The 13,641-nt window shown below is 43.5% G+C and overlaps 1 long non-coding RNA gene across 2 annotated transcripts in view; it reads right to left on the minus strand.

Moving 5' to 3' along the window:
* The window catches only part of LOC310702889, a 43,739-nt gene that overhangs the window by 10,132 nt on the left and 19,966 nt on the right, over positions 1–13,641 (minus strand). Inside the window, exon 2 of one of the 2 annotated variants that reach the window (XR_014523753.1) lies at positions 10,341–10,493. The exons of the other annotated variant lie outside the window; for it this stretch is intronic. This is a non-coding gene — a long non-coding RNA (uncharacterized lncRNA). Of the gene's footprint in view, positions 1–10,340; positions 10,494–13,641 lie in introns of those variants that run through there. 2 annotated transcript variants of the gene reach the window in all.

Genomic DNA, 13,641 nt, shown 5'->3' on the forward strand with positions numbered 1-13,641 from the left:
AACAACAACAGTCCAACACCTTGTGGCCAAGTTGAATTATGTGCTTCAGGACTTGATTTAAGGCCCTGCCCATAGATGGCAATCTGTAAACATCCCATGAGGAAGCCACTACTAATAGACCATGACATTCAGGATAAGGTCTCAGAGATAAGGTGTTCTTTTCAATGTCTGCATATATATGTATTTGCATGTGTGTATTTGTGTATTCAAGCATGTTGTTCCTGATCAGTTGAAGACATTTTGGGAGGAAGCCGATTTACTAGATTTTTACCCATTTGGAATAAAACCCATTTGGCCTAAAGAGTTTTGGAAGGAGGCTGCCAGGGCTGGTGCTCTGGGGCCCCCAGGTGAGGCACACCTGTCCACACGGTCTGAGTGGGCACTAGCCACCCTCCCTCACAGGACCACAACCAAACAGTTGGGCAAGCAGGGGACGAAAGCAGAGTTCACCTGCCAGGTTACTCAGTAAGAGCAGCTCGAAAGGGAAGCACTTGATGAGGTGGACAAATGGGAGCATAATATTATGACCTGCCACCATTCCTTCAGGAATTGCAGGGAAGAAAACATGCCTGCCCCTGTGTACCATTTTGGGGTAGAATAGTGGGGAATGGCTGTAAAGCTGAAATGGGTTTTAAGGCAGGCTGCACTTCAGTGGTAGAGTACAATGTTTGTATGAGGGAAAGGTCCTAAGTTCGCCCTCTGTGTCTGCAGGTAGGGGTCAGATGAGACTCCCGTTTGAAATCCTGGAGAGTTGATACTAGTCCAAGTAAGACAATACTTGTAAGAAATGATTAGGTCACCTTTTCACGCAAGGTTCCAGCTACTGAAAACCTCAGGCATAATGTTGCTTTCATTCACATAAAGATACAGGTAAAGGTAAAAGGTAAGGGACCCCTGGAGGGTTAAGTCAGGTCAAAGGCGACTATGGGGTTGCGGCGCTGATCTCGCTTTCAGGCTGAGGAAGCCGGCGTTTGTCCACAGACAGGTTTCCAGGTCATGTGGTCAGCATGAGAAGACCACTTCTGGCAAGATGGGACACTGTGACAGAAGCCAGATTGTACGGAAATGCCATTTACCTTCCCACCGCAGTGGTACCTATTTATCTACTTGCACTGACATGCTTTCAAAAGACTAGGTTGGCAGGAGCTGGGACAGAGCAACGGGAATTCACCCTGTTGTGGGGATTCAAACTGCCAGCCTTCTGATCGGCAAGCCCACAGTGCCACCTACATCCATGTGATAAAGATACAAGGCTACAGTTACTAGGCAGCCTCAGACATAAATTTTGCTTTGTTTTTTAGCAACGGGTGTGGGTTTTGTGTGTCTATGTCTGTATGTTTCTCTCTCTCTCTCTCTCTCTCTCTGTGTGTGTGTGTGTGTGTGTGTGTGTGTGTGTGTGTGTGGAGAAAGAAAGAGGTCAGGTACAATGGACTCTTCCCTCCCCATCCCACTGAGTTCATCTTCTGTTGCAATAGAGCAATAGGATAGGCTTCTAAGAGGGTGGTTGTGGTTCCGAAGAATGGGAAATTTGAGGAGAGGGGAAGCTCTCATTTTGCTCTTCATTTCATCGTGGGGGAAAAAAATATTGTTAAAATATACCAGCATTTTCCTGTTTGTGATCTTGCTTAATATACACCACCCACCCTGCAGGAATATCTCCACGGCCTGGTCTAAATACTGAAGAGAATGTTGGTTTTTATGTTTTTGCGTGGCATAGTTCTTACGCTAGCAAAGTTTCAACAGAGAGCACATCTCCTGCAAATAAAAGTCGTATACTTCCTTGTACTTTCAGAGATTGTATAGAAATCTTCTAATTTTTTGTGTTTTAACTATTGTTTAAGTGTAGTATTATGCAGCCAACTGGTGACAGTCCACCACAGGCTAGGCGCTCCCAATTTAATCAAATTTTTAATCAGAGTAATTGGTTGTTTCCTTATTAAAAATTGATAAAATCCTGACCTGTACCGGTATTTATAACCTCTGTTCTTCACATTTAAGACGGTATGTGAACTTTAAAAGAGCAAAGGGCTTGTTAACAACAAGAAAACATGATGTTTCTAGATTCTTAATGCTTTTGCTCTTGGCACTGTCGATAAAAATCAACTCATTCTGAATTTCTTTAATGGCTTCCATTATCTTTCACATGTTGTTGTTTAGTCGTTTAGTCGTGTCTGACTCTTCGTGACACCATGGAACAGAGCACGCCAGGCACTCCTGTCTTGCACTGCCTCCCGCAGTTTGGTCAAACTCATGCTGGTAGCTTCGAGAACACTGTCTAACCATCTCGTCCTCTGTCGTCCCCTTCTCCTTGTGCCCTCCATCTTTCCCAACATCAGGGTCTTTTCCAGGTTATTGCTGAAGAATTAGATGTGGGCTTCATCTATTGCTAAGGCTTTGCAATCATGACACTTACTCAAGACAGTCTTGCTCAGCCTGGTGCAACGCAGGTATTTTGGATGGCAGCTCCCATCATTCTTGACTTTTGGCAATACTGGTTGGAGTTGATGGAAGCTGGAGTCCACAAACACCTGGAAGCCCCCAAACTAGGGTGAATGAACATGCGAGATTCTTTTTTTCTGGTCATAAGAACCAGGCTGAGGGCCTTCTCGGTAGTGGTGCCTGACCTATGGAATGCCCTCCCATCAGTTGTCAAGGAAATGAACAACTATCTGACTTTTAGAAGAGATCTGAAGGTAGTCTGTTGGCTGTCCTGGAAGGACAGCCAGCAAGTAGAACGCGCTGAGTTCGAAAATACTGAAGTGTTTCAGTCAGCCCTAGGGAGTTTGTTGTACTTGTCCCAGTGGAGCAGACCTGATATAGCGTTTACTGTCAATCTGCTCAGCAGGGAAGCTTCAAACCCTAGTGTGCAAGCCTGGAATCGCATCAAGAGAGTTCTGAGGTATTTGCAGGAAACCAAAGATTTTTGTCTTAGATTGCTGGCACAAGGAGAAGTCAAACTGACTTGTTTTGTGGACTCAGATTGGGCTAATCTTGAGGCTCGCAAGTCTGTGTCTGGCTAGTGGTGAAGTTTGGGAACTCAGTAGTTGGATGGAGGTCCAAGAAGCAAAGTCTTATAGCGCTCTCATCCACTGAGGCTGAGTTCAGTGCTCTTTCAGAGGTGTGCAGAGAAGTAGAGTTCTATGCTTGCTTAGTGCAGGAACTTTGCGGAGTGGATTGTCAACCGATACGTGTTTTCGAGGACAATCAACCATGCCTGCGTCTGGCAGAGTCAGGTCAGTTCAAGGCTAGAACTAAACACCTAGACTATTTCGGAATGTGTGCCAGAGTGTTCAGGAGGGATTAGTTGCGCTGAAGTACTGTCCCTCTGCCAAGAACCTAGCTGATGGGTTCACGAAGCCACTCTCCTTCGAAAGACATGGGGAGTTTTGCAAAGGTCTGGGTTTGGGACGACCAAGGGTCGATTCTCCCCTCAGGCATGAGACAAGAGGGGGTGTTGGGTGTAGTGAAGGGTTAACCTTCTGTGCCTCAAGCCTGAGAGGAGGCGCGTACAAGGGAAGTACACCAAGACGTGACGAAAGCAGCTTGGAATGCTGTGAGCTGAGTGAAGATCGAAAGCAGTTTGTTGCGTAGCTGCAAGCAGAAGGATGCAGAGAAGATGCAGCTTGAATCAGATGGAAGTTGGAGTTTGTAAATATACTACTTTTGTTTCCAATAAAGAGATATTAGGACAGAAGAAACGTCTGGACTTATTTACTGCCCTTTCGACACAGACGCTGTGTAATTCTCCTAATTGCTTTACGATCTACAGAGGCTCCCAGGGGAAGCGTGGCTGGGCGCCGAACAAAAAAGCAATAAGTCTACCGAACACAGTCCTGTATTGGGAAGCTTTTGATGCTTTATTATGTTTTAATTTGTTTTGGAAGTCGCCCAGAATGAATGAGTAAACCAGCCAGCCAGAAGAGAGGGGTATAATACTAAAAGGAAAGGGATAATACAGTAATACTAAAAGGAAAGTAATACTACATTACATTAATGGACAGTAATACTAAAAGGAAAGGGAGTTCATGATGGCTGGGAGTTTGTTAAGAGGGAGATAGTAAAAGCACAACGTCAGGCAATACCAATGAGACGGAAACATGGAAGGTGCCTAAAGAAGCCACGGTGGCTATGTAAAGAACTTTTAACTGAGTTAAGATTAAAAAAGGATGTGTACAAAAAATGGAAAAGGGGGGAAACCACCAAAGAGGAATTCAAACAAATAGCCAGCACGTGTAGACACAAAGTCAGAAAAGCTAAAGCACAGAATGAACTCAGGCTTGCTAGAGAGGTTAAAAGCAACAAAAAAGGCTTTTATGGGTATGTTCGTAGCAAAAGGAAGAACAAAGAAACAGTGGGGTCACTCAGAGGAGAAGATGGTGAAATGCAAACAGGGGACACAGAAAGGGCTGAACTCCTCAATGCCTTCTTTGCCTCAGTCTTCTCCGATAAAGAAAACAATGCCCGACCTGAAGAATTTGGAGCAAATGATTCAGCAAAGGAAACACAGCCCAGAATAACTAAGGAGATAGTACAAGAATACTTGGCTAGTTTAGATGTATTCAAGTCTCCAGGGCCAGATGAACTGCATCCAAGAGTATTAAAAGAACTGGCAGATGTGATCTCAGAACCACTGGCAGTCATCTTTGAGAATTCCTGGAGAACAGGCGAAGTCCCGGCAGACTGGAGGAGGGCAAATGTTGTCCCTATTTTCAAAAAGGGGAAAAGAGAGGACCCAAATAATTACCGCCCAGTCAGTTTGACATCAATACCAGGGAAGATTCTGGAGCAGATCATTAAGAAAACAGTCTGTGAGCACCTAGAAAGGAATGCTGTGATCACCAATAGTCAGCATGGATTTCTGAAAAATAAGTCATGTCAGACTAACCTGATCTCGTTTTTTAACAGAATTACAAGCCTGGTAGATGAAGGGAACTCAGTGGATATAGCCTACCTTGATTTCAGTAAGGCATTTGACAAGGTGCCCCATGATATTCTTGTAAAGAAACTGGTAAAATGCGGTCTTGACTATGCTACCACTCAGTGGATTTGTAACTGGCTGACTGACCGATCCCAAAGGGTGCTCATCAATGGTTCCTCTTCATCCTGGAGAAGAGTGACTAGTGGGGTGCCACAGGGTTCTTTTTTGGGCCCGGTCTTATTCAACATCTTTATCAACGACTTGGATGATGGACTCAAGGGCATCCTGATCAAATTTGCAGATGACACCAAACTGGGAGGGGTGGCTAACACCCCAGAGGACAGGATCACACTTCAAAACGACCTTGACAGATTAGAAAACTGGGCCAAAACAAACAAGATGAATTTTAACAGGGAGAAATGTAAAATATTGCACTTGGGCAAAAAAAAATGAGAGGCACAAATACAAGATGGGTGACACCTGGCTTGAGAGCAGTACATGTGAAAAGGATCTAGGAGTCTTGGTTGACCACAAACTTGACATGAGCCAACAGTGTGACGCGGCAGCTAAAAAAGCCAATGCAATTCTGGGCCTCATCAATAGGAGTATAGCATCTAGATCAAGGGAAGTAATAGTGCCACTGTATTCTGCTCTGGTCAGACCTCACCTGGAGTACTGTGTCCAGTTCTGGGCACCACAATTCAAGAAGGACACTGACAAACTGGAACGTGTCCAGAGGAGGGCAACCAAAATGGCCAAAGGCCTGGAAACGATGCCTTATGAGGAACGGCTAAGGGAGCTGGGCATGTTTAGCCTGGAGAAGAGGAGGTTAAGGGGTGATATGATAGCCATGTTCAAATATATAAAAGGATGTCACATAGAGGAGGGAGAAAGGTTGTTTTCTGCTGCTCCAGAGAAGCGGACACGGAGCAATGGATCCAAACTACAAGAAAGAAGATTCCACCTAAACATTAGGAAGAACTTCCTGACAGTAAGAGCTGTTCGACAGTGGAATTTGCTGCCAAGGAGTGTGGTGGAGTCTCCTTCTTTGGAGGTCTTTAAGCAGAGGCTTGACAACCATATGTCAGGAGTGCTCTGATGGTGTTTCCTGCTTGGCAGGGGGTTGGACTCGATGGCCCTTGTGGTCTCTTCCAACTCTATGATTCTATGATTCTATGATTCTATGATTCTATGATTCTATGTATAAATAATAAATTCTCCTCCTCCTCCTCTGTTGCGTTGAAATCACGAAAGACGAGTAGCAAGTGTCATCTGGGAGGCATCCCTGGAGCAAGCCCTGAGAAGACTCTATTATTGAATATTACAACATTGCCACATGTGCGCGCGTTGCTGATTGGTTGATACAAACACAAAGCAACTTGTTGCTGATTGGTTAACACAAGTACACAGCAAGGGTTACATATAGGCATTAATCACCAATAGATTAAAGGCTGGGAAAGGGAGCACAGAACTAGACAGGCATGAAACCTCCTAATTAAATTATAACTAATGATTGATATAGCATGACTAAAACAATTACCAATGATTGATCATAACATGAAAGAATATAATAATCGTGTTCCGTAGATGTGGTCAACTATGCATTAAGAACAGGTCAGTCAGAGTATAATGTTTTCATGAACTTAAGATGAACTGAACATCCTAGAGAAATGAGGGAATGTCCTGGTATTTAGAACGGGTTGTACAGTATGTACAGAAGCAGAGAAAAGCTTAGAAGCAAGACTTCCCATAATGCCACAGTCATGTGCAGAGACAGAACTTCCCTTCACTCCTTCTCCTCCTCTTCCCATTTTTGTCTACATTTCTCTGTAATCTATGTATTTTTGGAACACATTATTTGGTTTAACAGAAGCATCAAGTGCACCAAGTAAGCATTCCAACACTAGGATCCTATGAAAACCTGGAGGCTAGAGACAGATCAAAATGTATTTAATGTATTTTTTTTTTCTTGGAAGCACAGGTTTATTGCAAGCCAAAACAATCTCCCTTTGTCATGCCATTTTTCTTCCTTGTTGGCTAGACGTGCATCCTTTCTCTTTTTTTTTTTTTTAAATTTTTTATTGGGTTTTCCACTTTTATAGAAACAAAACACACACAAAAATAACACAAAACAAAAACATGTATAAATTCAGCAGATCTTCGTTTCATGACCTTGTTCCCCGACTTCCCCCCACCCCCCCTCGTGCATCCCAATTCCCAAAATTATATCAGCAAGTTGGTATTTCTCGTCTTAACCATCTTATTCATCTTATTTGTAATAATAATAAAAAAATTAATATTCCTAAGTTGGACTTAAGTTCTCTTCCATCAATTTTTCATTTTATCTTAATTAAAAGTCATATTAACCAAACCAAAAGTCTAAAGAGTTTTTAAGAATCTCCTCTTCCCTCCCTCCCATCTCCGGTCTTTGTCCCTTCCCAATAAAAGTCCAAAGTCGAGATTTTCAGCCTGGGTTCCTCACGTCCGAGGCTTTCAAGTCTCTTTCAGTCCCTCTCCGCCGGTCTTGTTGGTAGTCCTTTATGTCAGTCGTCGAGTCTGGAAAAAGTTCTTTCACCATCAAAGTATATTCTCTTCCCACAAGGAGATTTGAAAGCAACTGCTGGAAAATTTCCACAAAGCCTGTATCTTCAGAATCAAAGTCTAAACGGAGGCCCCAATCATATTTCTTTATTTTAAGTTCCTGTATTCCATATTGTCCCAGGACCTCCTCCTTCTTCTTCTGCATCTTTCTCAGACTTGTGGTAGATATGTTCCCAGAGTCTCCTTGCTTGTATTCCACAGATGTCAGCTTTTGGTTATTACTTCCCAAGGTTACTTTCTCTTTTTCTTGTTTAGTCTCTTCCGCCTCTGAAGATATTGTTTCCCATTCAGCTGTGGATTCTTCCTCATTCAAGTCCTCAATACAAACAGCAGAGTTGCCTGTTCCCAAGGTCATAGTCATAAGTTGTTTATTCATGGCCAAGCTCTGCTCTTGTAAGGTTCCCACCAATTGAAACATCCTTTCGATTTCCACTAGTAACTTTCCATCCACAGCCATTGTATCCATTGTAGTTTCACAGAATTCCCCCTAGGGGGAATCTGGTTACTTGTTAGTCTTTTATCCAACAGCCCTTTAAGTTATTATTATTACTTTGTTTCCAACAATTTTGGCTCAATTGTAACTCTTCTTAATCCAGAGGGGTCTTAAATAGCGATTTTTCCACTTTAAACTGCCCGTTTGACAGCTTTGACAGCTGTCAAAATCCGCAGCTCTTACACAGGCACAAAGGCAGGACGTTCCCGAACCCGGGAGGGGGGGTTGTTTAAAACAAAAAGAAGGTTTCCAAAACTCCACTCTCCAGCACAAAATTTCCTTTAGCTAAATCTTGAAAGTTAGTGTCCTTTTTAACTCACCCCACCAAGGGTAGGCTCTCCAGCTTAGCTCTTATGTCGTTGCTTAGATCTTCTGCAAGGGGGGGGGGGGTGCGGACTTCCTTTTAGCACACCCCCCGGTCGTCTCCAATTCAGGGTAAAAATTTTAAAGTCCCAATCCGTCTTACTCACGGGTAATTCTTTCAGTCCAGATTTTCAAGGAAGGAAGTCAGCGCTCTCTGGTCATGGCTCGCGGCTTCGCTCCACCGAGGTAGCGATCGACTCTCAGTGCCACGCCACCCCCGTATCCCCTCCGCAGCCTTTAAAAAGGCTCTTCGCGAATCAGGGGGGGCGCTTAAGGCACCCGCCGAGTCTTCAGTCCGCAGGCTTCCGCGCCTGCGGTTTTTAAGGGTCCCCGTGTCGCCGGCGCGGCAAAGACCCGTCCTCGGTAGAGCCGATTCCCTCCGCAGCTCGGAGGGAATCCGCCATTTCCAGATCGCGTCAACCCGGAAGTCCACTGTATTTAATGTATTTTTGACCTTCTGTTGGAACCCACCCAGAGTGGCTGGGGAAACCCAGCCGGATAGGCGAGGTAGATGATAATAATAATAATAATAATAATAATAATAATAATAATAATAGGGATTGTTATTTCAGATTCCCACAAGAGATTCTCTCCATAACGAGCAAGACGTATTCAGGGAATATGAGAAGCCTCAATGTTGCTTCACCTTGGGAACAGTGAGTTTGTGTATGTGATCACTTCCGGAAGCTGAACGAGTTAGGCACCTGTGGCGACATGACTGTGTTACCACACAGAATTACACAGCAGATCCTAAGTTCTCAGAAGGAAATGGTGAGAAAACTATATATATAAAAAAAGGGGGGGGGTTCAGGTTCAGTCCCCAGTGTCTCTCCAGGTAGGAAAAGCTGGACACTTATTACCAGTCAAAGTAGACAATACCAAAATAGACAGAAGAAATCTCTGTTTTGGGATATGTATAAGGAAGAGCCATATGTTCATATGTTGCCTCATTTCCAGGCCCTGTCTAGGTAAATTAGGAACTATAGGAGAATATATAGTTTCAAGGTCACAGAGTCATAGAATCACAGATTTATAGAGCCAAAACGAACCACAAGAGTCATCTAGTCCAACCCTTTGGAATGTAGGAATCTCTCACCCAACGTGGGGCTCAAACCCACGACCCCGAGATTAAAGGGTTACATCCAAGGACTAAGTGTCTGTTGACCCAGCTGGTTTTGCTCTGCCGGCCCCTTCCTCCTGACACATTACGCATTTGAGCCATTAGCGTAGCTGATTTTATGTTGAATTGCCTTTCTCTTCTGTCCATTAAAAACCATGCATTTCATCATCTAGACTCTTGAAGTCTTGTCTGCCTGTTTTGAAGAAGGTAGTTTGTGGGGGAGATCTTTCCGAGCACATCTACGTGTGGGGTGTGTGTGTAAAGAAGTCAAACTGATGCAAAAATGCAGAGGACCAGACTGAAGACTGGAAAAACAAGGAACCGATATAGACAGATTTGCCTGACCCCAGCAGATGGCAGCTGCAGTCTCAAACATTTTGAAGGTATCATGAAACATCAATAATAATAATAATAATAACAATAATAATAATAATAATAATTGAACTTTTTGAGCTATTTTTAAGACTTCTGACATGGGTTGCCATGTGCCTTGATTTTCCTGGATATTCCAGTGATTTTCAGCCAGACAATGCTTCCAGCTGCTGTATACTGGCCATGTCCAGGGAATTCTGAATGCAGGGCAACCCTATAGCTGCTACAGAGAATGCGAGGTATCTTAGAAGTAAAAAGCTAAGAGCAGTTTATATGGGAACTGAATAAATTTGGTCAGATTTGCCTGACCCTCAGCAGATGGCAGTTGTAGTCTCAAACATTTTGAAGGTACCCTTCAAAATCTCAAACAACAACAATAATAAAATGACGAGGTATGGTAGAAATGCTCTGGTGTGCTCTGGTCCATGGGGTCATGAAGAGTCGGACACGACTAAACGACTAAACAACAATGGTAGAAATAAACAAGTAACAGCAGTTTATATGCGAACTGAAGAAATTCGGACAGATCTAGGAGGGGGTCTTTGAATTTATTTATTGCATAAAATTCATATACTGCTTGATTGTAGAAAACCTCAAAGCAGTCAACTCTCGTGTGACTCCGTTATCTGAAGGCAGAGAAGCAAAACATATTCTCAGCTCCTTGTTACTGAAAACAGACGAGGCAAGAACAATGACATAAATGTATTTACTGTTCTGAATGTTGTGTGACATGAACAGGCTACAAGATGCCCGACTTCCCTGTTGCAGGCTAGGCATGAGAAGCAGGTTCAAAATCCTAACTCAGCCATGTGGTTAACTGGGCAATATTTGTTTAAGCCTGCATTTTCCAGACTCTCTGTGCTAAAGAGCTTGCTTGGCCTCTGCCTCTGCCTCTGATGAATCTCGTCATTATTTTGCAGTGGTCATGGATGTCAAGAACCCACCACAATTGCCAAAGGGGCATCTGGAGCAACTAGAGGGCTTCCTTCACCAGCTACATCCGCATGCCACACTGCCTGCCATTTCGAACGACATCATTCTCATAGTTTTGTGAGTGCTAGAATACATATGAGCAAGACTCTCTGTGTTCCATCTAAAATAAATGCACCTGCCCAACCATTGGGAAATCTGAATATGCCATTTAAAAGAAGAAGAAAAAGAAGAAGAAGAAGAAGAAGAAGAAGAAGAAGAAGAGGAGGAGGAGGAGGAGGAGGAGGAGGAGGAGGAGGAGCGGTGAGCAAGCTATGACCCTGAGGTCTTGCCCTCAATCACTCAAAATCTTATTCAAGCACTGCTGCGGCTCCTAAAACATAATGGGGCATTGCATGCAGTCATAAAGTCTAGAAATTCTTTTTAAATGCTGGCTAATAGCACATCTTGTGATTTTTCTATGGTGCTCTGATCCCAAACAGAGGTCAGCAGAGGTTGACAGAGCTAGATGGAGGAAGACATCTGCTGTATCCAACCTGGAGCAATGGAGATTTGGGCTATAGCCTTAGCTATTCAACAGCTGCTGCGTGTAACAGAATATTGTAATGCAAGACTTGCCAGCTTAGCCAATGCCTTGGGGGTAGAGATCCCAGTATGTTTTGAGGGGAGACACTAAGGACTCAGCTACACAGCTGCAAATAAAACGTTTTAAAGTGCAATATACAAACGCGACACTAGGTGGTGAAAGTCAGCTATGCAAAATTCACTGCATTTTTCATTTTTTTTAAAAAAAGCATTTTCACAGTGTTTTTATACGTGTACAGATTTCACCTAAGATAAATATTCTGACAGAATATGCTCAACAATTTGTTCAAAAATTGTTATTGTTTTTTTTATTATAATCATAATTTATTAGTTATACCCCACTCATCTGGCTGGGTTTCCCCAGCTAAATATAATATGTTGAAGTTGAAGAATGACAATGGGAGAGTGTGGTAGATCACTGCCAGTTTTTGATATTGCATGGTGGGTGGCAACCTGTTGGACGTTGGATGTGCCTGCTTTAGTCCACCTTTCAGCAACCTGGGACCCTGCAGTTGCAGGACTACAACTCCACACCCCCCCTGACCACTGACCATGCTGGCTGGGTTTGATGGGAATTGTAGTGGAAGACTGGCAACATCTACCTCAGGGAGTTCCCACGGATGTATGCAGCATTTGCGGTGCGGTGGGCATGTCCCGATGATTCTTTTCTGGTCGGGCATGCACCTCTGCAGCATGCACTGCCTTTTGAATTTTTCACATTCCTCCTTCGATTGTGGTGGGTAAGATGGTTTAGAAGCGTAAGCTTAAGGCAAGAAAGAAAAACATTGGTTCGCTTTGAGTTAGGGCTCCTTGCCAGCTACAGCGTTCTAAGCCCATTCTCTGTTTTCTGCAGCCAATCGGAAGCCGCGCTTTGGTTTCCGAATGTTTTGGAAGTCAAACGGACTTCCCAAACAGATTCCGCTCGACATCCAAAGTATGACTGTATAAATGTCCTAGGGTCGATCTTTATAATACTCACTCTCAAAAAGAAGACATCTGGTTATTTTACTTTTAAAAAATAGAAAGAAATTCTTGGTTCAATCTCCCTGAAAAAGGTTTATGGCATCTGTCCAAGATTATGAGCTTTTAGCACCTGAAATAATTTAAGATTTCATTTGAAACCATGCTCTTTTCCACAAGCCACAACATGACGGAAATGTTAGGAAATAAAACCAAATCATTTTTAAAAACAAAATAATAAAACTTTCTCTTTTAACCCTCCACTCCCCCCCCAAAAAACCCACCCTCACCCTAATATTTATAATATTTTTTGTGCGTGCAAGACAGAGCAAACAGCACTGTTTCTGGGAACTTTGCCATTGGTAAGAAAACTCCTTCCCCATTACAGCAGCATTGCTGGCTATTTCAGTGCCTGCCACAATCTAAGCATACTCTGTACAATACCTGAATCCCTTAGCAGGAAGAGGGAAGAAAAGAGGAAAAAAACAGAGATCAAGTAGGAGAACTTCATGTCTGCTTCGATTTGCTGGAAATTCTGAGATCGCACAGAGGAGGGACAAAAGGTGCTCCTTATTTATAGGTCGTCAAACAACAGCAGCCCCTAGAGGGAAAGAGGAGGAGGAGTTTGAGGTACAGTCATGTAAAGCAGAGGTGGGGCCACATTCCCTTCTGAATGACTTTTTGGGGGCCACAAGCCAGGGCTGAGTAGGGGCAGAAACAGTTAGGAGACCCCCGAGCCATCTGAAGTCAGCTCTGTATAGGGAAGCTTTGAAATGTTTCCTTTTTGTTGTTGTTTAATGATTTAGTCGTGTCCGACTCTTTGTGACCCCCATGGACCAGAGCATGCCATGCACTCCTGTCTTCCACTGCCTACCAACTCATGTTGGTAGCTTTGAGAACACTGTCCAACAATCTTTTGCAAACTTTACATAACTGCACATCGGGCAGAACAACAGCAAAAGTTACTGCCAAGCCCCTCCATCTAACCCTTTAGAGAATATGGGCACACATAGCACACATAGCAACTAGAGGACCTGCTTTCTCTGTCAAAAATCTCTCTGCAGAGTTTGTGCTAATTTTGCAATACATGCAGTGACTCATTGTTTTCGGAACGTGGAAATACCCATAAGAAAGGCTTTGTTCACTTTGTTTTTTGATGGATTTCTGCATCAAGATAGTCTAGGTTCTCTTCCCTATATAAATCATGCCTACTATGGGCAAACATCCAATGCAATTATTGCATAGTTTGCCTGGCTTTTGTTTGAAGAGTAAATTAGACGTGGCACTGAAGCCTTGTTC

The sequence above is a fragment of the Podarcis liolepis genome, assembly GCF_965112155.1.
Source record: "Podarcis liolepis genome assembly, chromosome: 3".
Lineage (NCBI taxonomy): Eukaryota > Metazoa > Chordata > Lepidosauria > Squamata > Lacertidae > Podarcis > Podarcis liolepis.